The sequence below is a fragment of the Cryptomeria japonica genome, chromosome 1 (assembly GCF_030272615.1).
Source record: "Cryptomeria japonica chromosome 1, Sugi_1.0, whole genome shotgun sequence".
NCBI lineage: Eukaryota > Viridiplantae > Streptophyta > Pinopsida > Cupressales > Cupressaceae > Cryptomeria > Cryptomeria japonica.
In genome coordinates this window covers 182,826,452-182,851,564 of record NC_081405.1, presented here as the reverse complement: position 1 = coordinate 182,851,564, position 25,113 = coordinate 182,826,452, and positions in this window count along the sequence as shown.

Genomic DNA, 25,113 nt, shown 5'->3' with positions numbered 1-25,113 from the left:
TCTTGTTGCTCAATAGGTATGCATTTCTCTTAATTGAGCCTCAAGGAGCCTATTTTGGTTATAGAATATAGCATTTTAAGAGCATAATTTAGAAAATTATAGAAAATAGCATGTGCATTTGTAAGAGCATAATTAAGGAAATTATGGAAAAATTGCATTTTTTCAGGAAATTTTAGAAAAATTATGTGCTAACATATTGCACTATTGAAAAATTATAATCTTTACAAGGCTGCAATGGAAACTAGTTCTTAATCGGGTGATCGTGAACTTGCGGAGGAATTGCTAGTGTATTTTATGGAACAGATATACAATTTGTAAAAAATATAGTTGGTTGTTCTCTCTCATAGGCTAAAGTATATTTTGAATTTTCATTTTGGATTGGGTCATTGAAATGGGGCTTACCTTTGCATTTGGAATTGGAGGGCAAGAAAGAATGCTTTGCTTCATGCTTGTTCATATGCTGTGACTTTATCAGACCAGATGTGGCTTTGGAACTTTCCTGGATGAATAATATGATTGACATTGTGTTTCCATACCTACTTCAAGTTCTTGATATACTCTAATGATTATATGAATATTTTAAGTTTCTCTTTAATAAACATTTTAAATCTTCTGCAGAAATAAATATGTGCCTATTTTATTTACAAAATATGTATGCTCATCTTCTTCCCCTTTTCTTTGCCAACATCTCCAATGCTTGGAATGGGAGTGGGCATGGGAGGTTGCTTTTAGCTAGGTATGAGTGGAATAAGAATGCCTCCCATGCCAGCTTATGGTATGCCACCTATGGGTGACTATTGATGGGATTGAAGAACTTAATGTGGGACACATTTCTTCAATCATACATGGATTTTTGAGGCTGGTCTTTGAGTGGAAAGATTAGATTGTTAAATTGTTTTTATTGTCATTTGGTTGGTTGATAAAAAATAATGAATCTTATGTATTATCGTATTGGTCAATTAGCTCAAATCTTTCCATCCACCAAGCATTCGATGCCCGAACCATCGCATGATTAGATTGTCAAATTGTTTTTATTGTCGTTTGGTTGGTTGATACAGAATAATGAATCTTTAGTATTATCGTATTGGTCAATAAGTGCAAACCTTTCCATCCACCAAGCATCCGATGAGGGTGTTGTATATTCGACAACATACTCATCGGATAAGCAGTGAGGGGGCATTGGAATTCTGAGGCCCACTCAATTTATTTTGATGACTTATCAATTTTTACCGATGGCTAAGAAGTGAGGGGGCGTCGGAATTCTGACGCCCACCCAATTTATTCCAACGACTTATCAAGTTTTGTCGACACCTGGACTGTCACACAAACAACATCCTTATTGTTACGGATGCCCTAATTACCATCAGAATTTTGATGGCTAAGCAGTCATAGGGCCATTTGAATTCATATGCCCAAAACATCACACATACAATATCCTCATCGGTACGGATTCTCTTGTTGCCATTGGAATTCCCACGGCTAAATAGTGATAGAGTCATCTGAATTTAGACACCTGAACTATCGCACATAGAACATCTTTGTTGGTATGGATGCCCTTGTAAAGTTCTGATGCCAATAGCTAACAAGATGAGAGGGGGGGGGGTGAATCATACAAACTTAATCTTCCATAAAATCAATAGATTCAACCTTGATAACTTATACTTCAGTAATATAACCAAAAACTGCCAAACATGCTAACTCATAAACACATAATCATCATAACACATATAAAACTAGATTTAACATGGAAACCCAAATAGGGAAAAACCACTGTGGGATTTCGGACCCACTAAGAAATATACTCTTCTAGAGTATGCTCGGTTAAAAGAAAATCCTATTAAAGATTACAAACACATTGCTAGATGTGACTCAGTTAAAGGATTTCCCTCAGATCTGTTAGGATCTTCACTTTGCTAGAAGTGACCTTGTCAAAGGATTTCAAACACTCAATTGGAATGTTACCTTGCTAGAGGATTTACAAATAAGACTATTAGGTCCACTCAATTAAGATATTTTCTATCACTTTACAAAATAACAGTAATAAAAATATATCTGCAACTTCACATCTAAAATGCTAAAGCAGATTCTTATTTGCTCAACACTGTCTAGTCATAGGACTTATCTTGTCCCTCTACTGGGCTCCCTACTCTATTATTCAAATAGGTCTTCAATCTTTTGTGCTCGATAATCACTATGTAGCATTCCTATGCTTACACTTGTGCACATCCATTGTTCATCAATAATTTCTTATTTATAAACAATTTTCTAACCGCTGAATCTCCTTGATCACATTTCCCATGATCAATCATAGCCATCAGATCTTCAATCTTGACTAGGTTCAATGTATCCTACGATCTGAAAAATGTTTTACTTCACCTAGGAACTTGTATTCCATTCTTGGAACTTGTGCTAGCTAATTGTGGTTCAATCTATGTTGTAGATCTTCCTCTTTATTTTCCATTGTCATAGATCCTTAACAAACTTCTTGCACGACATACCAATCATGTATTCATCTCTAGCTCATCAGCATCCTTCATTAAATAATGCTTTTATCCATCCAATGCGATCTATTATAACTTGGTTGTTACTCGGTTAATACTGAACTTCACTTGGTAGACATTATGCCTTCTTTAACCAATGTCATTAACCTTAGGGTTTACCGACTAGGTACCTTAGGGTTTTCCGACTAGGTTCCTTGCTCGGTGACATAATACAGTATTAAACTTATAATCAACAACATATATAGTATATCAAAACAATCAAAACAACATGATCTCATCATTGTCTAACTCGGTAATAGTTGCCCATTGAAAAACTTATTTCTCCCCTTTATTATCACATTCTTTATGTGTCACTTACCGACCTCCTAATACTCATCAACACATACTTCTCAAGATATGGCAACATCACACTAAATCAAAAAATCAATTTCTTGACATCAATGACAAAACAATATTATTAAGACAGTAATCATCCTTCTTCAGTTATATCAATAATCTCCAACAACCTTCCCAATATCCTTATTGAAATGCCAACAATCTCCTTTCTATTGTAATGCCAACAATCTCCCCCTTTGGCATTGATGGAAAAACCAACTTTAAATGGCAATACCAACTTTTAAATGGTAATACCAACAAGATATTCAAACTGATTTGGATTCAGATTGCTATGGAGTCTTCTCCTATTATCCTTGAGTTGTTTTCTTCTTCTGAAGTCTTCTAGGCTTTCTCTCTTCTGAGCTGTTATCTTGCATTTAGTCTTCTTCCTTTTTCAGTAATCTTCTCCCCCTATCATTAGTCTTCTGTTATCTTCTTCATTTAGGGATTTACCATTTAGTCTACCATTTAGTCTTCTCCCCCTTTGACAACAATGCCAAAAAGTAAAAGAACTAAATCATGAACTCTTGTACTGTGAAGTGCTTTCTTTTGTTGAGTTACACATCTAAAACTCGATAAGAGCAATCTTTCCTTCAATACTATTTCCTGTATCCTGTTCCCTGGTCACGTTCTTGCACACCTTTAGAAAACTTCCTAAAGTGTGTAATCAGCATCAATCCACACATAATATTCTATAGATTCATCAAATTAATGCTTTCACCAAACTCTGTCAATGATTAGAAGATAGGGGTAGGACCCCTAACTTGCTTCTAAGATACTCAAAAGTGTCCCTTGGCAGTGGCTTTGTGAAGATGTTTGCTATTTTCTCCTTTGAACTAATATATTCTAGCACAACTTTCTTCTCTTGAACTTCTTCTCTGAGATAATGATACTTTATAGAGATATGTTTTGTCTTAGAGTGCATTACCAAATTCTTTGAAATGTTAATGGCACTAGTATTATCATAGAATATAGTTACTGGCTCGGTAACTTTCTCATTTATACCTTCCAATAGTTGCTTGATCTATGATATATTTGTACAATTCAATGCTACAGCGACATATTCAACTTTAGCTATTGATTGTGAAATGCATCCTTGTTTCTTGCTAAGCCAACTTACTAGTCTATCTCCCAAGAAGAAAGCTCCACCACTTGTGCTTTTCCTGTCATCAATGTTTCCTGCCCAATCAACATCAGTATACACTTTTAAATCAAAATCATTCCTCTTTTCATATACTAAGCCATAGTCTACAGTGCCTCTAAGGTATCTAAAAATTCTCTTGATTGCTGTCATATGGGTTTCTTTGGGATCTGTACAAAATCTTGCAACTATTCCTACTGCATGTGCTATATCCAGTCTATTGTGCACAACATATTGTAACTTTTCAATCATAGATCGGTAAAGTGTCTCATCAACAGATGTCAATTCATCATTCTTTAATAGTTTACAGTTAGTAGTCATAGGAGTACTTACAGGTTTAGAATCCTCCATTCCAAATTTCTTCAAGATTTCCTTTATGTACTTGGATTGATTAATGAAAATCTCATCTTCCATTTGCAGTATTTGTAAACCTATAAAATACTTTATCTCATCGATTAATGACATCTCAAATTCTTTGCACATTTCATTTCCAAAGTTCTTGCATAGAGAATCATTTCCACAAAAAATAATGTCATCAACAAATATGGCTGAGATCAGTATTCCATTGTCTTCATCATTCTTCATGTACATATTTTTGTTTTCACTTGTTCTTATAAAACCAATCTTGATTACGTAAGAGTGCAATCTCTCATACCATGCTCTAGGTGCTTGTTTCAAACCATATAAAGCTTTGTTCAATTTACATACCTGATCTTTATTCTTGTCTTCAATAAATCCTTTAGGTTGTTCAATATAGACTTCTTCTTCTAGTATACCATTCAAAAATGCAGATTTGACATCCATTTGATATACCTTGAAATTTTTGAAAGAAACATATGCCAACAATGTTCTTACTCCTTCAAGTCTAGCCACAAGTGCAAAGGTATTGCCATAATCTATTCCTTCTTCTTGAGCATATCCTTTGCAAACTAGTCTTGCTTTATTTCGAATGACCTCACCTTTTTCATCTAGCTTGTTTCTGAAAATCCACTTTGTACCAATTACATTTTTGTCCTTTGGTATTGGGACTAGTGTCCATGTGTCATTCTTCTTGATTTGATCAATCTCTTCTGTCATAGCATTTACCCAATCTTCACTATTAAATGCCTCTTTTACTATTCTTGGTTCAAATTCAGATATCAGACATGTGTTTTGTCTCAGTTTGTTCCTTGTCATCACTGGATCATCCTTATCTCCTATAATTTGACTTGATGCATGATTCCTTTTGACATATTTGGCTAATATAGGCTCGCTAGGCTCAGTATGATCTTCTTCATCACTTGGTAACTGGATATTCTCTTCATTTTCTTTAGTAACTCTCTCAGTAGGACTTGTCGGTTGAACATAGACAAATTCTTCATAATCTTCTGGTTCCTTGGAATTTCCTTCATCATTTCTTTTTGCAAATTCATCAATTTTCACATTTGCACTTTCTACTATTTTGTTAGATGATTTGATCAGACATTTAAATGCTTCGCTTCTAGAAGAATAACCTAGAAATGTTCATTCTTCACTTTTCTGATCAAACTTTCCATTTCTATCATCTTTGTGTACATAGCATCTACTTCCAAAGATTTTAAAGTAACTTACATTAGGTTTCTTGTCATACCAGATTTCATATGATGTCTTCAAAGTTCCTTCCTTCAGTTGTACTCGATTCAGTGTGTAAACAACAATGCTTATTTCTTCTCTCCAAAAATTTTGTGGCACTCTCTTTTCAATCATTAGGGTTCTGGCACAATCCACAATAGATATGTTTCTTCTCTCAGCTATCCCATTTCGCTATGAAGTTCTCGGTGTAGAGACTTGTCTTTTTATACCATGATCATTGCAGAATAAGTTAAATTCATCAGAGGTGAACTCTCCTCCTCTATCAGATCTAAGACATTTTAGTTGTCTTCCTATTTCATTTTCAACTCTTGCCTTGTACCATTTAAACATTTGAAAAGTTTATGATTTTTATTTTAAAAACATAACTAACATCATCCTTGAATAATCATCCACAAATAATATGAAATATTTATCACCATAATAACTCTGAACTTTCATAGGACCACAAAGATCAATATGCACAAGATCTAAAAATCCCTTAGAAGTGTCTGGGACTTACTTGTAAAGCTTGATCTTGTCATCTTACACATCTGGCATCCTCGGCATATAGCATTCTCAGGTTTCTCCAAACTCGGTAGACCTCTTACTCAGTGCTTCTTACTTATTTTGATTAGATTATCAAAATTTACATGACAAAACCTTTTATGCAATAACCAGGTATCATCTATCTTTGCATAAAGACACTTGTTCCGAGTTGAGTCAAGGTGAAATGTGTTACCTTTTGTTTGTGTCCTGGTAGCAGCCAACTTTCCATGTTTGTCATGAACTTTGACACATCCCTTCTTGAATTCTATTTGGTATCCTATATTGTTTAGTTGTGCTACACTCAACAAATTGTATTTCAAACCTTCAACCCAATAAACATCATCACATTTTGCATTGTCAAGAAGTGTGATAGAGCCTTTACCTTTTATTGGACATGGTGCATCATTACCAAATCTTACATAGCCTCCATCATAATCTTCTAATTTAACAAATTTATGTTTATCACCTGTCATGTGATGTGAGCATCCACTATCTATGATCCAAGAATCATTATTATTTATGTGAGATATTAAGGCTTTTTCTTCATACCTTTCTTCATCTAATCCATCCTTAATAGCCACATAAACAACTTCCTCTGTGTCCGTTTCATCAGATTTATCATCATTGGATTCTTCATCGGCAATTAGGCATTTCTTTCTATCTCTCCTTCTGAAATCTCAGTATCCTCTATAGTGATTGTCTTTTTGTCTATCATCTCGGTATTCTCTCTTTTCACTAGATTCTTTGTCAGGGTAGTTAGAGGCCATATGTCCTATTTTATCACAATTGAAACATTTCAAAGGTAGCTTTCCTTTATACTTACCTTTGCCTCTCGGTAACCTCCTAGCCAACAATGCTTCAAACTCTTCTTACTTTCTGATTTCCTCATACAATTTATGCACTTCTTCCATGTTCTTACGAAATCTTTCACTTGCTCCACTATGATTCCCTTTAGAATACTTACTCATTCTATCATTGTAATCATTAGATTCACCAAAATGAAAAGAACTAAATGCAGATTCAACTTTATTTACCAAAGACCCACTGTTATCAAAATTACTTAACTCAAATGCATGTAGCTTACCGATAGTAGCATCTAAAGAAACTAGCATGTTAGGTAGAAACCTCAATTCATTGATTGTAGAGACTCGAATGGCATAAGCAGGTAGAAGGGTTCTCAGCAACTTACTTGTTACATCCTTTTCTTCAATAGTTCCTCCTGCTCCTTTAATTTGATTGACAATTTCCTTTAACCTTGTACTATATTGGGTTATGTTCTCACCTTCATTCATTCTCATGGATTCAAGTTGTCCTATTAGACTGTCTACTTTTTCTCTTCGGACATGTTCATCACCACCATACATAGATATGATCTTGGTCCACATTGCTTTTGCATCATTACAACCTTCTAGATCATTAAACGTTGAGTCAGTCAATGCTAATGTTATTTCAATCATTGCTTGAGTGTGTTCTTGCTTCACTCTTATCTCTTCCATAGTCATCGGGTAGGTGATTGGTGCAACATAATCATTCTCTAGATAGTATGTAGCGTATTCTTCAATTCCTAATAGGTGCAGCTTCATCCTTTCCTGCCATGTGGAAAAGCTTGACTTGTTCAGCTTTGGGGCATCCCTCTTAGACATCTTCGGATCTTATGTCAAGTACCTTCAAACTTTTCTTCTAGAGGTAAAGGCTTTGATACCAATTGTAAATTTCTGATGCCAATAGCTAACAAGATGAGAGGAGGGGGTGGTGAATCATACAAACTTAATCTTCCATAAAATCAACAGATTCAACCTCAGTAACTTATACTTCAGCAATATAACTAAACACTACTAAACATGCTAACTTATAAACACATAATCATCATAACACATATAACACCATATTTAACGTGGAAACCCAAATAGGGAAAAACCACTGTGGGATTTCGGACCCACTAAGAAATATACTCTTCTAGAGTATGCTCAGTTAAAAGCAACCTTGTCAAAGGATTTTGAACACTCAATTAGAATGTTACCTTGCTAGAGGATTTACAAATAAGATTGTTAGGTCCACTCGGTTAAGAGATTTTCTGTCACTTTAAAAAATAACAGTAATAAAAATATATCTACAACTTCACATCTAAAATGCTAAAGCAGATTCTTATTTGCTCAACACTGTCTAGTCATAGGACTCATCTTGTCCCTTTGTTGGGCTCCCTACTCTGTTATTCAAACAGGTCTTCAAGCTTCTATGTTTGGTAATCACTATGTAGCATCCCTATACTTACACTTGCTTGCATCCATTGTTCATCAATAATTTCTTATTTATAAACAATTTTCTAACCGCTGAATCTCCTTGATCACATTTCCCATGATCAATCATAGCCATCAGATCTTCAATCTTGACTAGGTTCAATGTATCCTATGATCTGAAAAATGTTTTACTTCGCCTAGGCACTTGCATTCCATTCTTGGAACTTGTGTTAGGTTATTGCGGTTCAATCTGTTCTATAGATCTTCCTCTTGATTTTCCATTGTTGTAGTTCCTTAACAAATTTCTTGCACAACATACCAATCATATATTCATCTCCAGCTCATCAGCATCCTTCATTAAATAATGCTTTTATCTATCCAATGCGATCTATTATAACCTAGTTGTTACTCGGTTAATACTAAACTTCACTCGGTAGACATTATGCCTTCTTTAACTGATATTGATAACCTTTTGGTTTACCGACTAGGTACTTTAGGGTTTACCGACTAGGTTCCTTGCTCGGTGACATAATACAGTATTAAACTTATAAGCAACAACATGTATAGGATAGAAAAACAATCAAAACAACATGATCTCATCATTGTCTAACTCCATAATAGTTGCCCATTGAATAACTTATTTCTCCCCTTTATTATCACATTCTTTATGTGTCACTTACCGACCTCCTAATACTCATCAACACATACTTCACAAGATATGGCAATATCATACTGAATCAGAAAATCAATTTCTTGACATCAATAACAAAACAATATTGTTAAGATAGTAATCATCCTTCTTCAGTTATATCAATAATCTCCAACAACCTTCTCAATATCCTTATTGAAATGCCAACAATCTCCTTTCTATTGTAATGCCAACAACCCTCGTTGCCATTGGAATTCTAATGACTTATCGAAGTTTATCGACGGCTAAGAAGTGAGGGGTCCATCAAAATACCAATTTATTCCAATGCCTGAGCCATCGTAACATTACCTACAAGGTGTTGGAATTCCGATGACTTATTGAGTTTTACCAATGGCTAAGCGCATTCATTGTGATGGAGAGCCCTGGTGTAGGTATCGAATAGGTTCCCCCAATCCAAGGACAAACCAAGGACTATAGAAATCACAAAAGACTCTTAGGGGTATAGAAAGATCAATGTGAGAAGTCCCACATCCTTAACTTTCTAAATGCTTCCTCACAAGGTCACTTACCTTGAGTGTTTCACAAGGTCTTCTAGTGATTCTTAAGGACCCTATAGCCCAACAAGGTTTGGTCCTCTCTCTAATTAATCAGTGCCTATATAGGGTTTGGGTTGAAGTCCCCTAGGTCAAGAAGACTCTTTTCAATCACCAATTTAGGTTCCCTCTAATGGTTTGTGACAACTGCTGCAATAACGCCTACAAATCCTAGTAGCCCTGCCAGACTGGTTTTCCACAATTAACTCCTTATTTCTCCAAAAGACCTAGATAAATAATTCAATATTTGGATACCCTTTAATTAGTTACAAAACATATCCAAAGGGTTCTAGCAGTTCATAAATACAAAGGTCCAAACCCTATCTTAGTTAGATGACCTAATAGCCCCAATTAGCCCTATTTTACAAAGGAGAGGATAGGCACAATCCCTATCTTGTCAAAACAAAAAAAGGAACTCTCTTAGGAAATTGTAAATACACCAATTCCTAATTTTTAGGTAATGTTCAGACCCCTAACACTTGATGTGAGACCTATTTGCTTAGACTTGCACAGTGGCCACATGGGGTTGCCCATATTAATGTGTTGAACTCTTGCCTCCAACTACTCCTAACCTGCAAAAGGATTTTAAAACCTTAAAATTAATTGGCCATAATTTCATCTCCTTCAAAGCCATGGACTACCAATGAAGGATCAACAAGATGAGGTCATTTCTTTGTGAAACCCTAGGTAAAACTGTCAAATCTAGACCACTTCCAGAAAATTGCAGGTTTCCCCCTTGTGTTGGTGAATTAGGACATAGGAATTGATGCATATGAAAGTTTATTTGCTTCTCTAACACATGCTAGTGGCTTTCTAATTCCAAAATTTTTGTATAAAGTCTGGTACACCGTGCAAAATAACAAAATTATTGGAAATTCTTAGAATTTTATTGCTTCAATGATGCCAATATTTTATAAACCTCTTCTTCTTTTTTTCAATGATTGTTGGGAATGAAATTTTATACCTTACTCAACTATTATCAACCACCTTTTGAACTTTGGTGACCATTGGAAGTAATTTTCTCTTTGTAACCAAAAGTTGTCATCACAAGTTGTCATGGTTTAGCAACTTTGACACATGTTAAGTCTGCATACCTAGATTTGTTCCAACATTTCTTAAACCTTCCTAAGACATCTCCAACACATAAACACCTATAAAATACTCAACTAAATACCCCTAGGTCTATATTCCCATGGTGGCTTATCAACATACCAAATCCATGTCATTAGGTAACAAAGTGGGGTTTATTACAAAAAATCAAACAAACTAAACTATCCTATTACATAGATTGAAAGATCACATTGTCATGTGAGACCTTTAGGCCTTCATTGCCCTAATTATTTTAGTCATGAGGTTCCCTTTCACCATACTCTCAAGGTGAATGAATCTGAAGTCCACTTGAGATGAGGTCATGTAATCTAGTGCCATACTTCTTGATCTGATCTTCATCCAACCAAATGGCTTCAGAGTCTAGTTTTCCTTTTAAATTGACGAAGTATTGTTTATACTTATTGCTCCTCGCCTTCTTGACAACCTTGGTGTCCAAAACTTTCTAAAGTTTAGGTGGCTCATGTTTGGGAAGATCTATATCTACTACATCTTCTATGATCTATTGTGAGTTACCTGCATTAGAATCACCTTTGAAAGGAGTTAGATCACAAACATTAAAAATAGGAGAATTCCAAGATCAGGTGGTAATTGAATTTTGTAGGCATTGTTGCCAAACTTCTTCAAGATTTGACATGGTCCTACTTTCCTTTGCATGAGCTTAGTGTACTTGTCCTTGGGAAACCTTTCCTTTTTCAAATTAACCCAAACCAAATTTCCAATCTGGAATTGTAATTCTCCCCTTTTTTGATCTGCATGTTCTTTGTATTTGTTTGATGACTTTTGAAGTTGCATATTGTCCTACTCATGGACTTCCTTTATGGCTTCAAAAAACATCTCTGCATCGGCACTTCCAGGGTCCATATGGGGTAGTTTTCTCAGCTCCAATACCCCTCTTGGATGTAACCCATACACAATCTAAAATGGTGACTTCCCTGTGCTTTTCTTTATAGTGTCATTGTAGGAAAACACAACTTGGGATAAGATTGAATCCCACTTTTCACCATGTTGTCTTGTAAGGAATCTCAACAAGTTTCCTAATGACCTATTTACCACTTCTGACTGTCCATCCATTTGTGGATGACAGGCTGATGAGAAGGGCATATTGTTGCCAAGTTTCCTCCATAGAGTTCTCCAAAAATGGCTAACAAATTTGACATCCCTATCAGACGCTATGTTCAATGGGAGTCCATGAATCCTTGCTACTTCTATGAAAAACAAATTTTCTATGTAAGATGCATCACTAGTGGACTTACATGGCAAGAAATGTGCCATTTTACTAAACCTATCCACTACCACAAATACACTGTCAAACCCCTTTTGTGTTCTAGGTAAACCCATTACAAAGTCCATTGAGACACTTTCCCAAGGTCTTGAGGGAATGGGTAAGGGTTGATAGAGATCAGCATTGGTTCTTCCTCCCTTTGCCTTTGGCAAATAGTGCATGCATCTACAAACTTTCTTACATCAACCTACAATTTGGGTCAAAAGTAGTGCCTCCTTACCAATTCAAGTATCTTGTCCAAGCCAAAATGACCTGCCATAGCCCCACTATTCTTTTCCTTGATGATATTAGTCCTCATTGAGCACCTTGGTATGCACAATTGCCCATCTTTGAAGAGAAGTCCATCTTGGATCAAAAAATCAGAAAATTACACATGATACTTTTCATCAAATTCAGTACATACCTTGTAGATCTCCTTGAAGTCCTCATCTGCAGCATACATATCTTTCAATGCATTAATCCCAATTCTTTCTAATTGGATTTTAGATATAGTTAGCACTCTCCTACTTAGTGCATCACCCACTTTGTTGGCTGCTCCTTTCTTGTGTTTGATGGAGAAGGTGTAGGCTTGGAGGGATTCTACACATTTCATATGCCTATGGCTTAACTTTTCTTGACTATTAATGAAACTCAAGGCTTGGTTGTCAGTATAGACCACAAATTCCTTTGGTAGCAGATAATTCCTCCATTTTTTCAAAGACTGAACTAATGCATACATTGCTAGGTCATAAGAAGAATATTTTCTCTTTGCCTCATTGAGCTTTTTACTAAAGAATGCTATAGGTCTGCCTTCTTGGCTTATAACTGCTCCTATGGCCACATGACTAGCATCACATTAAATCTGAAACACTTTATTAAAATCAGGTAAGGCAAGTACCAACTGTTGAGCTACCTTCTTCTTGAGAGTTTCAAATGCCTCATATGCTTCCTTTTTCAAAGAGAACCTGCACTTTTGACCACCTTTTATGATTTCCAACATTGGAGCACATATCTGATTGAAACCTCTTATACACTTTCCATAAAATGTGGCTAATCCATGTAAACTCCTAACCTCACTAATCGTCCTAGTAGTCCAAGACAAAATTGCATTTACCTTATCCCGATCCATCTTCAAGTGACCTTTAGAGATCACAAATCCAAAGTAGGTGAGTTATTCCTTCACGAACACACACTTCTCCATATTGAGCGTCAATTCCTCTTCACTCAATCTTCTCAAAACCATGTCTATATGCCTCAAGTGGTCTTCCCTTGTCCTGCTAAATATTAGTATGTCATCCAAATACACTATTACAGACTTCCCTATGAACTCTTTCAAAACTTCATTCATGAGTCTCATGAATGTACTCGGGGCATTAGACAATCCAAATGGCACAACCTTCCACTCATACAACCCTTCATTTGTTTTGAAGGTTGTTTTCCACTCATCACCAAGTCTAATTCTAATTTGGTGGTATCCACTCTTTAAATGGATTTTAGAGAAATATTTTGTACCCCCAAACAATCAATAAAATCCTCTATTCTAGGCATTGGAAATCTATACCTTATGGTGATATTATTGAGAGCTCTTGAATCAATACAAATCCTCCATGTTACATCTTTTTGGGTGCCAAAACAGCAGGGAGTGCACATGGGCTAAGGCTCTTTCCAATCAGGTTAGAATCTATCAACTCTTGAATTTGCCTTGCCACCTCCTCATTTTGATGTGGTGTGAGTTTGTATGCGGAATTGTTAGGAAATTTATCCCCTGGGATCAAGTCAATACAGTGATTGATCTCTCTCATTGGTGGAAAATTCCTTGCCACTCCATCTGCAGCTATTCCTTGATATCTACCAAAGATCTCCTTCACTTCTAGATTGAGATCCTTTTCCTTTCCTTCTATCATGTCATTTGTAGTAGGATTCTCCTTCGGTATTAGTATTGGAAGCAAAGAAAAAAATATTCCATGCTTCATCTTTATCTCCTTGAGGGATGGTTTTCCTTCCATCATCATCACTTTGGACTCAATTTCTTTCTATTCTTCATTGTTTTAAGTCAAGGGTAGGATCTCTATGACCTTGCCATTATTTGTGTTTCGGTAGGTATTCATAAAACCATCATGGTGTGCTTTGAGGTCATACTCCCATGGTCTTCCAAATAAGAGGTGACAAGCATCCATGTTAACAACATCAAACAAAATCTTATCTTTATATGCACGTATTTGGAATTCCACCCATGACTGCTCCTCTACAAGTGTTTGTTGCCCCTTTGTGAGCCAAGACACCTTATAAGGGTATGGATGGGGTATCCTCCTCAATTTCAACTTCTCTACCATTTCTATTGACACAAAATTCTCAGTAGACCTTGAATCAATCAAAACCTTACATACCTTTCCTCCTAATTGGCAAGTGGTGCAGAAGATATACTTCCTCTGAGGTGGCTCCATAGGTGTTGGTACCTTCAAGAGGGTTCTTCTTAACATTAATGCCTCTCTGGTCTTTGGATAATCATATGAATTAGGTTTACTCCCACCTTGGTAATCTGATTCTTGAGTTAGGTTGGTTCTCCTTTCTCCTTGGGAACTAGACCCCATCTTCTCAGGGCATCTACTGCTAATGTGTCCCTCTTGGTTGTAGTTAAAATACTTTATTGGCCCTGCTCCTCTTCCTAATGATCTACCTTTGAAATTAGGCCTTCTTCCTCTAAAGTTGCCCTTATTGTTAATATCATTCCTTGAGGAGTATTGACCGCTCTCTCCTTGGAACTCAAAATTTGATCCTCTTCCTCTGAAGTTTCTCCTTCCTCTTGATTGCTTACCCCTTCCTCTACTACTATGCTCTTGTCTTCTTTTAAGCTTCTCCTCTACCTTAAATGCTAGTTGATAGCATTTATGAATAGTGTCAGGGCATAATAGTTTCAACTCTTCTTGTATGTTCCACCTTAGACCATTTAGATATCTTTCCACTCTTTCACTTTCATCTTAAACCTTCTTAGACTTTATACTCAATTTCTGAAATTCTTCAATGTAGGCACACACATCCATCTCTTTCTATCTAAGATTCTTCCTTCTCTTGTGTAATTGGACCCCATAGTCCTTAGGTACATATAGTCCCTTGATCTCTGCAAACATCTTCTTTCAAGAGGTGATTCGTCTTGCCTCTTTTAGTCTTTCCCCTTGCAAAAAATTCCACCATGTCAGGGCTTCGCCCTCCATTTTTGACTTGGCAATCTACACCTTTTGATTGTCAGCAATGTCTTCACATTCAAAGAAATTATTCAAGGACTCTATCCAGTCCATCACTCCATCGACATCCATCTTCCCACTGAAAATAGGAAGATTTGATTTCTGGTCCATGGTTCTCCTCTCCACATACTTCAAGGCATTGATGAGGTACCTATGCTCTAAAGGAACTTCCTCTTCTTCTCCCACTTCCTTCGAGCCATCATGTCCTCCTCTATCTAGTCTGCCTTCCAAGTTTTCTATCAACTTTATAAGTCGATCATTCTCTTCTTTGTTTCCTACACCATCCTTGAAAGTTCCATATTTTTCACCTTTGGAGGCATCCTTCTAGCCTCACCCTTTGATTCTTCTACTAACATGTACTATTCTCCTTCCCAAAAGGATTCCTCCTTCACTCTAATACCAATTTGATGCAGAGCCCTGGTGTAGGTATTGAATTGGTTCCCCCAATCCAAGGACAAACCAAGGACTCTATAAATCACAAAAAAGTCTTAGGGGTATAGGAAGATCAATTTGGCAAGTCCCACATCCTTACCTTCCTAAATATTTCGTCATAAGGTCACTTACCTTGAGTGTTTCACAAGGTCTTCTAGTGATTCTTAAGGACCCTATAGCCTAACAAGGTTTGGTCCTCTCTCCAATTCATTAGTGCTTATCTAGGGCTTGGGTTGAAGTCTCCTAGGTTAGGAAGACTCTTTTCAATCACCAATTTAGGTTCCCTCTAATGGTTTGTGACAATAGCTGCAATAAGGCCTACAAATCCTAGTAGCCCTGCCAGACCGGTTTTCCACAATTAACTCCTTATTTCTCCAAAAGATCTAGACAAATAATTCCATATTTGGATACCCTTTAATGAGTTACAAAACATATCCAAAGGGGTCTAGCAGTTTGTAAATACAATGTTCGAAACCCTATCTTGGTTAAGAGACCTAATAGCCCTAATTAGGCCTATTTTACAAAGGAAAGTATAGGCACAAGCCCTATCATGTCAAACCAACACAAGGAAAACTCTTAGGACATGTTTAATCCACCAATTCCTAAGTTTTAGGCAATGATCAGATCCCTAACACTTGGTGTGAGACCTATTTGCTTGCACTTGCACTGTGGCCACATGGGGTTGCCCACGTTAATGCATAATATCCTCGCCTCTGACTGGTCCTAACTTGCAAAAGTATTTTAAAAACTTAAAATAAATTGGCCATACTTGCATCTCCTCCAAAGCCATCGACCACCAATGAAGGATCAAAAAGAGCAGGCCATTTCTTTGTGAAACCCTAGGTAAAATTGTAAAATGTAGACCACTTCTAGAAAATTGCAAGTTTCTCCCTTGTCTTGGTGTATTATGACTTTAGACTTGATGCATATGAAAGGAAATTGGCCACTCTAACACATCCCATTGGTTTTCTAATTCCAAAACATCCGTACAGTCTAGTAGAGCGTGTAGAATAACAAACTTACAAGAAATTCTCATAATTTTATTGCTTCAATGATGCCAATTGTTTACAAACCTCTTCTCCTTTTTTTCAATGATGATTTGGAATGAAATTTAATACCTTACTCAATTTTTATCAACAAAATTTTTAACTTTGGTGACTGTTGGAAGGAAGTTGCTCTTTGTAACCAAAAGTTGTCATGAAAAGTTGTCATGGTTTAGCAACTTTGACACATGTTAAGTCTGTATACCTAGAGTTGTTCCAACATGTCTTAAACCTTCCTAAGACATCTCCAACATATAAACACCTAGAAAATACTCAACTAAATACCCCTAGTCCCATATGCCCATGGTGGCCTATCAACATGCCAAATCCATGTCATTGGGTAACAAAGTGGGGTTTATTACAAAAAATCTAACAAACTAAACTATCGTATTACATAGATTGAAAGATCACATTCTCATGTGTGATCTTTAGGCCTTGAGTGCCTTGATTATCTTAATCATGAGTTTCCCTTGCACCACATGGTCATTTTTGGAAGATTCTTTGACACCATGAAAATTCTCATGGTCTTGAGCACTGTTGGAATGTCCAACTACAAGTTTTTGATGACGTTCTCGTCGGCAGTCTGACGAATTATAGTCAAAATCCTGATGAACTACCATAGGAATTTTAGGCCAAATGTACTAGTGTGTTCATGAATGTTACCTTTTCATGAATATTAATGAATGTTATGTGTGAATATTGAATTTTACGTGATAATGAATAAATTTTATGTTTCATTAATGGATGAAAGAATGTTAGATATTAATGGGGAATTTACAGTGATATTAGGGGCAAGGGGCCAAATGAGCTTCCACCTTAACATGGGTGGCCCTATTAAGTAGACAATATTAAACTATTCTTGAAACAAAGAGAAACTCAAAGGTAACACACTTTTCAATATTTCATTATACTCCACTATTACTCTTATTGATGCTAAGCATCTTGTTTGCAGGTTACATATTCAGTGTTGCGGGTTGTGAACATGCTTCTATGAGACAGTTCCTCATTACAAGTGAATGCTTACCTCATTAGTTTTGTGAGTTTATTTTGTACTTCCTCTATTTATTCCTTAACATTTGTTCATTTTGTGTTAGAATAGACACACTGGCTCATTGGGATCTATGCCAAGCTCTGACTCTCCATTGGACATTCATTCTCATAAAATGGAGTCTACTTATTGTAATGTAAGTGTATTTTAAAATTATGTATGAAGATGGATAACAAGTGCTAGGGTAGTTACTAAATCACTATTTAAAATCTATATTGCATATAATGAAAGCATAAATGCTTCCCAGGTAACCTGATAAATGAAGATTTGGCGGGATAGAGATCATTGTTGGCCATTTGGTGGAATTGATTATTTGTTGCATTGATGTTTTGTCTTTGATGTCAACACTAGCTGTTTGGATGCTTTACCGACACCCTTTTGGTCCTGGTAGGTTGAGTGGTTTCTGGTTGGTTTGGATCCGACATGATCCGGTAGGCTCCTGTATAGTTTGGTTATGGAATTGTATTATTCGTGATACTCATGTTCATATTCAGTAAGTTGGTTTTGGTCTGGTGATCGGATGCTATCATGTTTCCTTTTAAGCTTGACTTGTGGTTCTAGCGAGAGTTTCACCAGCAAAGCTTTTGATAAAGATCTTTGATGATATGCATAAGTGGTGTTGGTGCAACTTTTGGTGGAGTTTCAGGATGCTGATGGTTATCATGTTTGAGACTTGGCAGATGAAGATCATTGCTTTAGCGTGTGGACCTATATTGGGTCCCGATTGATCTAGCTTATGGACCGACTTGATGTAATGTGTGAATTGGACCTCTTGATGTGTTTCTGGGATGTCTTATGTGTTGGATATTATTTTTTTTGTCTAAAGCTGACATTTTTTATAATTATGTAATTGGTCTATTTTCTGGTGGCCGACCTGATTATTTATGGTCGAGGGTTTGTATATATAGATGTAAGATGTCATTGTAGATCAAAGATAGGAATGGGATATAGATATGTAATGTTCAAATAATGTACTATCATTCAGGCAGAGGATTTGGTCAATCATTGGAGATCAAATTGGGTTTATGTAATAGGATTTAGTCCTCCAATATTGAGCTTAACCGAAACTGTACTTTGTCATAGGAGATGTTATCTTTATAGTTCAACACTTCTTCGGATTGTAGTCTAGATTTCTATGTAGTCAATGAGGCTCCTTTTGTGGTTAGCAGTGTGCTCTAGGTTGTTGGCCTTCCTACAAGTGCAGGCCCCTCAATTGTAATTCACATACTTACTACAAAAATATTATCTGATTGTGGGTAGGCATCCCACCGTGGTTTTTCCCTTTACCGGGTTTTCCACATATAAATCTTGGCGTCATGTGGATGGTATTTATTGTTTATGCTTAATTATAGTTTAACTACTATTCTAGTATTTGGTTTAAGCATTCTAGTATTAATGTTTTGGGTTTCAATATTAAACTTTTAATTGCTTAAGGTTTTGTTAATCTGTGATAATTGATTCACCCCCCCTCCTCTCAGTTATATTCTGGTTATTTGAATTGTCTAATAATTGGTATCAGAGCTTTGGTCCTCTCTACAGAAAGATTAACCACTTGAGGAAGATCCTATGGCGACTAATAATTTAAGTTTATCCAGTTCATCTCGAGCTATGTTTTGGAGAGATATACTTAGGCTTGATGGAACAAATTACACAGTATGGAAGATTCAGATGGAGACTCATCTAAGATATCTTGGTAAGGATATTTGGGAGGTCACACAGAATGGTGTCACACCTTATAATCTGGCATCGGGCAATCCTCCTCCAGCAAACCTGGATAAGGAGCTTGAGAATGATTGTAGAGAAAGAGAGCCCTCTTGTGTGCACTTTTTGGTCAACAAATAATGGGATTAATTGACAAATCATTTGGAAAGGCTATATGGGATAAGTTGGAGACTCTTAATGAAAGTGAGCCTATAGTGAAGATTGCTAAACTTTATGGTTACCAAATGAGATATGATAACCTAAAGATGGAAGAAGATGAAAGGATTACTAAATTCATTAAGAGTCATTTTAAATGTTTTGCATGTAATAAGATTGGTCATTTTGCATCTAGATGTCCTGAAAGGAATTAAAAATTTGAAGAAAGAGTTAGAAGATATTTTAAGCCTAACCCTAGATATTAGAACAAGTATAAGTATAGGAAAAATAGAGACAAATCATGCTACATAGTGGATGAGGAAGGCATTACTAATTCTGATGATGAATCGGCAGAAGGCTCTACTAATGGTTTCGGCAATGGGAAGGAATGGTGTCCTGGCTATCAAGGAAGATGTTTTTGCACTAGAAGAGAATGTACCTGAAGAGAAGGAACTTTCTGCTAAAATTGAAGACAAGGATGAATGGCTAATTGATAGTGGTTGTTCACATCATATGACTAGAGATAAAGGGAAGTTTCTATCTTTGCATGAATTTGGTGGCGGTTTGGTTAGATTTGGAGATGAGAAAGCATGTATAATGAACTATATCATTGGATGGTAAGAACAATACTAACAATGTTTATTATGTTGAAGGTTTAAGGCATAATCTTGTGAGTGTAGGACAATTGCTGGATAAGGGATTTCAGTTACAGTTCAAGGATGGAAAAAGCAAAATCATTAACAGATCTAGTTTGGAGATTGCAATCGGTACACAGACAAAAGGTAATATATTTTATTTGAATTCTGATGAGAAGATACATTTTATTACATAGATTGATGAGAGTTGGCTATGGCATAAAAGGCTATGTCATGTAAATTTTGATTGCATTGTGAAGATCAGTTCAACTAAGGTAGTTAGAGATATACCTAAGATTATGAAGCCCTATAATCTAGTATGTAAAGAATGTCAAATGGGCAAAGAGGTCAGAACCTCTTTTAGGAGTATACAAGATAAATCTAATGATGTTCTTGATCTTATTTATACTGATTTGTGTGGCCCTGCTAGAGTTAAAAGTTTTCAAGGTGATAGACATTTCATGCTAATCATTGATGATTATTCTAGAATGATGTGGGTTACTTTTCTAAAGAAAAAATCTAAGGCATTTTAAAATTTTAAAATCTTTAAGGCTAAAGTGGAAACTGAGATAGGTTTGAAGATTAAATGTTTGAGGTGAGATCATAGTGGAGAATTCACATTCAGTGATTTTAATAAATTTTGTGAGAAGCATGGTATACAAAGATAATTTTCTACTCCCCAAACACCTCAACAGAATGGAGTTGTGAAAAGGAAGCACAAAAAAATCTTGGATGCTACTAGAACAATGATGATGGAATCTAGTCTACCACATATCTACTGGAGAGAAGTAGTGAGCACAATGGTTTATACATTCAACATAATACATATCAAAGGAGAAACCGGTAAGACATGTTATGAATTATGGTTTGGCAATACACCTATAGTTAGGTATTTCAGAACATTTGGTATTAAATGTTATATCAAGAGAGATGATATCATTGGCAAATTTAATCCTAGATGTGATGAAGGAATCTTTCTTGGTTATTCTAATGAAAGAAAGGCAAATAGATGTTATCACAAGAGATTGTAGAGAGTCAAGGAGAGTGCTAATGTCAAAGTGGATGAGCTGAATAGAGGTCAAATCAAAGTTTATGAGAAGCAACCGAGAGTGGAAATGATTATATCTAAACTGGTAGCACCTTTACCAAATCAGAGTGTTGAACTAGTTACTCCGACAGTATAAGAAAATTCAATAGTAACTGAAGAACTGGGAAGAGGAACAGAGAGTGAGAAGACTCCTATGTATGTGAGATTAAATCATTTAGAAGATCAGATAATTGGGGATAAGAACAATGGAGTAATGATAAGAAGAAGGCTGACAACTAATGAGGTATGTTTAATTTCACAAGTTGAACAAGTATCAATAATTGAGGCATGTAAAGATGAATATTGGTTGAAAGATATGGAAGAAGAATTAGATTAGATTGAGAAAAATAGCACATGGACTTTGGTTCCCCTGCCTAAAAAGAAGAATGTTATTGGAACTAAATAGATTTTTAGGAATAAATTGAATGAGGATGGTCAAGTTTTAATAAATAAGGCTAGATTGGTTTGTAAAGGATATTCTCAGAAGGAAGGAATTGATTATGGAGAGGCCTTTGCACCTATAGCTAGGATTGAAGCTGTAAGATTATTTATTGCCTATTCTGCCCACAAAAACTACAAGGTTTATCAAATGCATGTTACGTGTGCATTTTTGAATGGGGATCTTGATGAGGAAGTTTATATTGAGAAACATGATGGTTTTTCACTATCAAATGATACAAACATGGTTTGCGGGTTAAGGATAGCTTTATATGGATTAAAACAAGCACCTAGAGCTTGGTATGGAAGGTTGGATAAATATCTTTTGAAGCTTGGTTTTACTAAGGGTAATGCTAACAATAAGTTATATTATAAATCACTGATGATGATATATTGATTATTGAAGTATTTGTTGATGACATTATTTTTGGAGGTGAAGATAAGTTATGCATGTAATTTTCTAAGAAAATGAAGAAAGCTTTTGAAATGGCTATGATTGGGGAATGAAATTTTTCTTAGGTTTGTAGATTACTCAAACTAATAAAGGTATTTTCATCTATCAAACTAAGTATGCTAGAGAATTGTTGAAGAAATTTGGTATGGGATATTCCAAACTAGTAAGTACTCCTATGGTTACAAGTGAGAAATTGACAAGGAAAGATGTTTCTACATAGATAAATCCTAGAAGATACAAATCTATGATTGGAGGTCTTCTTTATTTGACTCAGACTAGGCCTGACATCATTGATGTTGTTTGTATTATATCAAGATTTTAGAGTGATCCTAGAGAAAATCATGAGAGTGCGGTGAAAAGGATTTTTAGATATTTGCAAGGTACATCAGAATATGGTTTATGGTACCCGAAGGATGATAACTTTACTTTATGTGAATATACAGATGTTGAATGGGCTGGAGATGTTGATGATCAGAAAAGTACTTCCTGTGGAACTTTCTTTCTTGGAAAGAAGTTGGTTTCATGGATCAGTAAGAAAGAATCATGTACTTCTTTGTCTATTGCTAAACTTGAGTATGTTGTTGCTTCTACTAACTATACACAAGTTTTATGGATGAACTAAATATTGAAGGATATAAGGGTTTATTGTAAAGAATTGGTAGTTGTTCACTATGATAACTCTACTGCTACTCACTATACATAGGTTTTCTAGATGAAACAAATGTTGAAGGATATAAAAGTGGATTGTGATGCACCAATAGTTATTCACTGTGATAACTCTACTACTATTGATATATCAAAGAATCCATTATTTCATTTTAAGACAAAGCATATATATATCAAGTACAACTTTTTGAAGTAAAAGGTGCAAGCAAATGAAGTTAGACTAGTTTATATGAACACTAAAGAGGAGATTGTAGATATCTTCACTAAACCTTTTCCCAAAGAATCATTTTAGTACTTCAGAGATAGATTGAGAGTTTCTGCCCCTATGGTAGAGACTTGATTGATGCAGTTTGGCATCAGTTTGGTATGCCATATCAAAGATATTTTTCATTCTGGCATTGATGTGGGGATGCTACTACTCAGGGTGAGTAGTCAACTTTGTGATTCAGTGGTTTATGCTTTTTCTTTAATATTTTTTGTTAGATTTCCGGCATTGATGTCAAAGGGGGAGAGATATTGATGTGAAAAAGAAAAACTTAAAGAGTTGTATACATTAGTGGGAGAGATATATGCATAATTTAGAGCTTTACAAAGATCATTCATAGGTCGAGTTTGGTATTTCTTTCAGAACTTCATTGCTACATCTATATGTGGGAGATTGTTGGTTGTCTTCCATTGGGGAAGACTTGTTTAGCATTTCTTGGTACTTAGATGTTTTTCACATCTAGTGTTTCCATCAATGCAAAAGGGGGAGATTGTTGGCCATTTGGTGGAATTAATTATGTTTTTCATTGATGCTTTGTCATTGATGTCAACACTAGTTGTTTGGAAGTTTTATTGACACCCTTCTAGTCTTGGTAGGTTGAGTGGTTTCTGGTTGGTTTGGATCTGACATGATTCGATAGGCTCTGGTATAGTTTGGTTATGGAATTGGATTTTTCACGATACACATGTTCATATTCAGTAAGGTTGTTTTGGTCTAGTGATCGGATGCTATCCTGTTTGCTTGGAAGCTTAACTTGTGGTTTCGGCGAGGGTTTCACTAGTATAGCTTGTGATGAAGCTCTTTGATGATATGCATAAGTGGTGTTGGTGTAGCTTCTGGTGGAGTTTCAGGAATCCTGATGGTGGTCATGTTCAAGACTTGGCAGATTGACATCAGTGCTTTAGCATGTGGACCTATATTGGGTCCTAGTTGATCTACATTATGGATCGACTTAATTTAACATGTGGATTGGATCTCTGGATATGTTTCCAGGATGTCTTATGTGTTGGAGATAGGGAAAACTTTAAGAAACCCCACTTGGACAAGGTCATAAAAAACCTAGCGAAAGTTGTATAATTTCGAAGGAAAATTTTAATTTTACTAGCAAATTTTTGTGGATTACGGAGAAAAAATAATAATCTCCATTGACAAATTAGCTATGATCTCTCAAAGTTTGTGAAAAATCCTAGCAAATTATAATGTTTTTAAAACCAAAAAAAAATTTGCATGGGTAAATTGTAATGTTTTTAACACCAAAAAAATATTTGCATTGGCAATTTCAACCTATTTTCAAACCATTAAAAAAAAATATTGGAGATTTCAACCTATTTTCAAACCATAAAAATAAAATATTGGCGATTTCAAGCTATTTTCAAACCATAAAAAAAATATATTGGCGATTTTAAGATATTAAGGTTGGCATTACATTAAGTTTGTTGGTATGATGATATTGAGAAGGTTGTTGGAGATTGATGATATAATTGATAAAGGATGATTATTGTCTTAATAATAGTATTTTGTCATTGATGTCAAGCAATTGATTTTCTGATTCAGTATGATGTTGCCATATCTTAACGAGTATGTTTTGATGAGTATAAAGATGTAAGTAAGTGACATAGAAAGAATGTGAAAATTAAGGGGAGTAATAAGTTATTCAATGGGAAACTATTACCGAGTTAGACACTGATGAGATTATGTTATTTTGATTGTTTTGATATCCTATATATGTGTATTCGAAGACTGAATAAGAAGGAGAAAAGATTTCATGCAACAAAATGAGTAAAGGTATGATATTGTTCTATTTTACCGAGCAAGGAGCTAGTCAGTAAACACCAAGGTTATCAGTGTCGGTTAAAGAAGAAAGAAGTTACCGAGTAAAGTTCAATATTTACCGAGTATCAACTGAGCAGTAACAAAATGCATTGGATGAATAAATACACTAG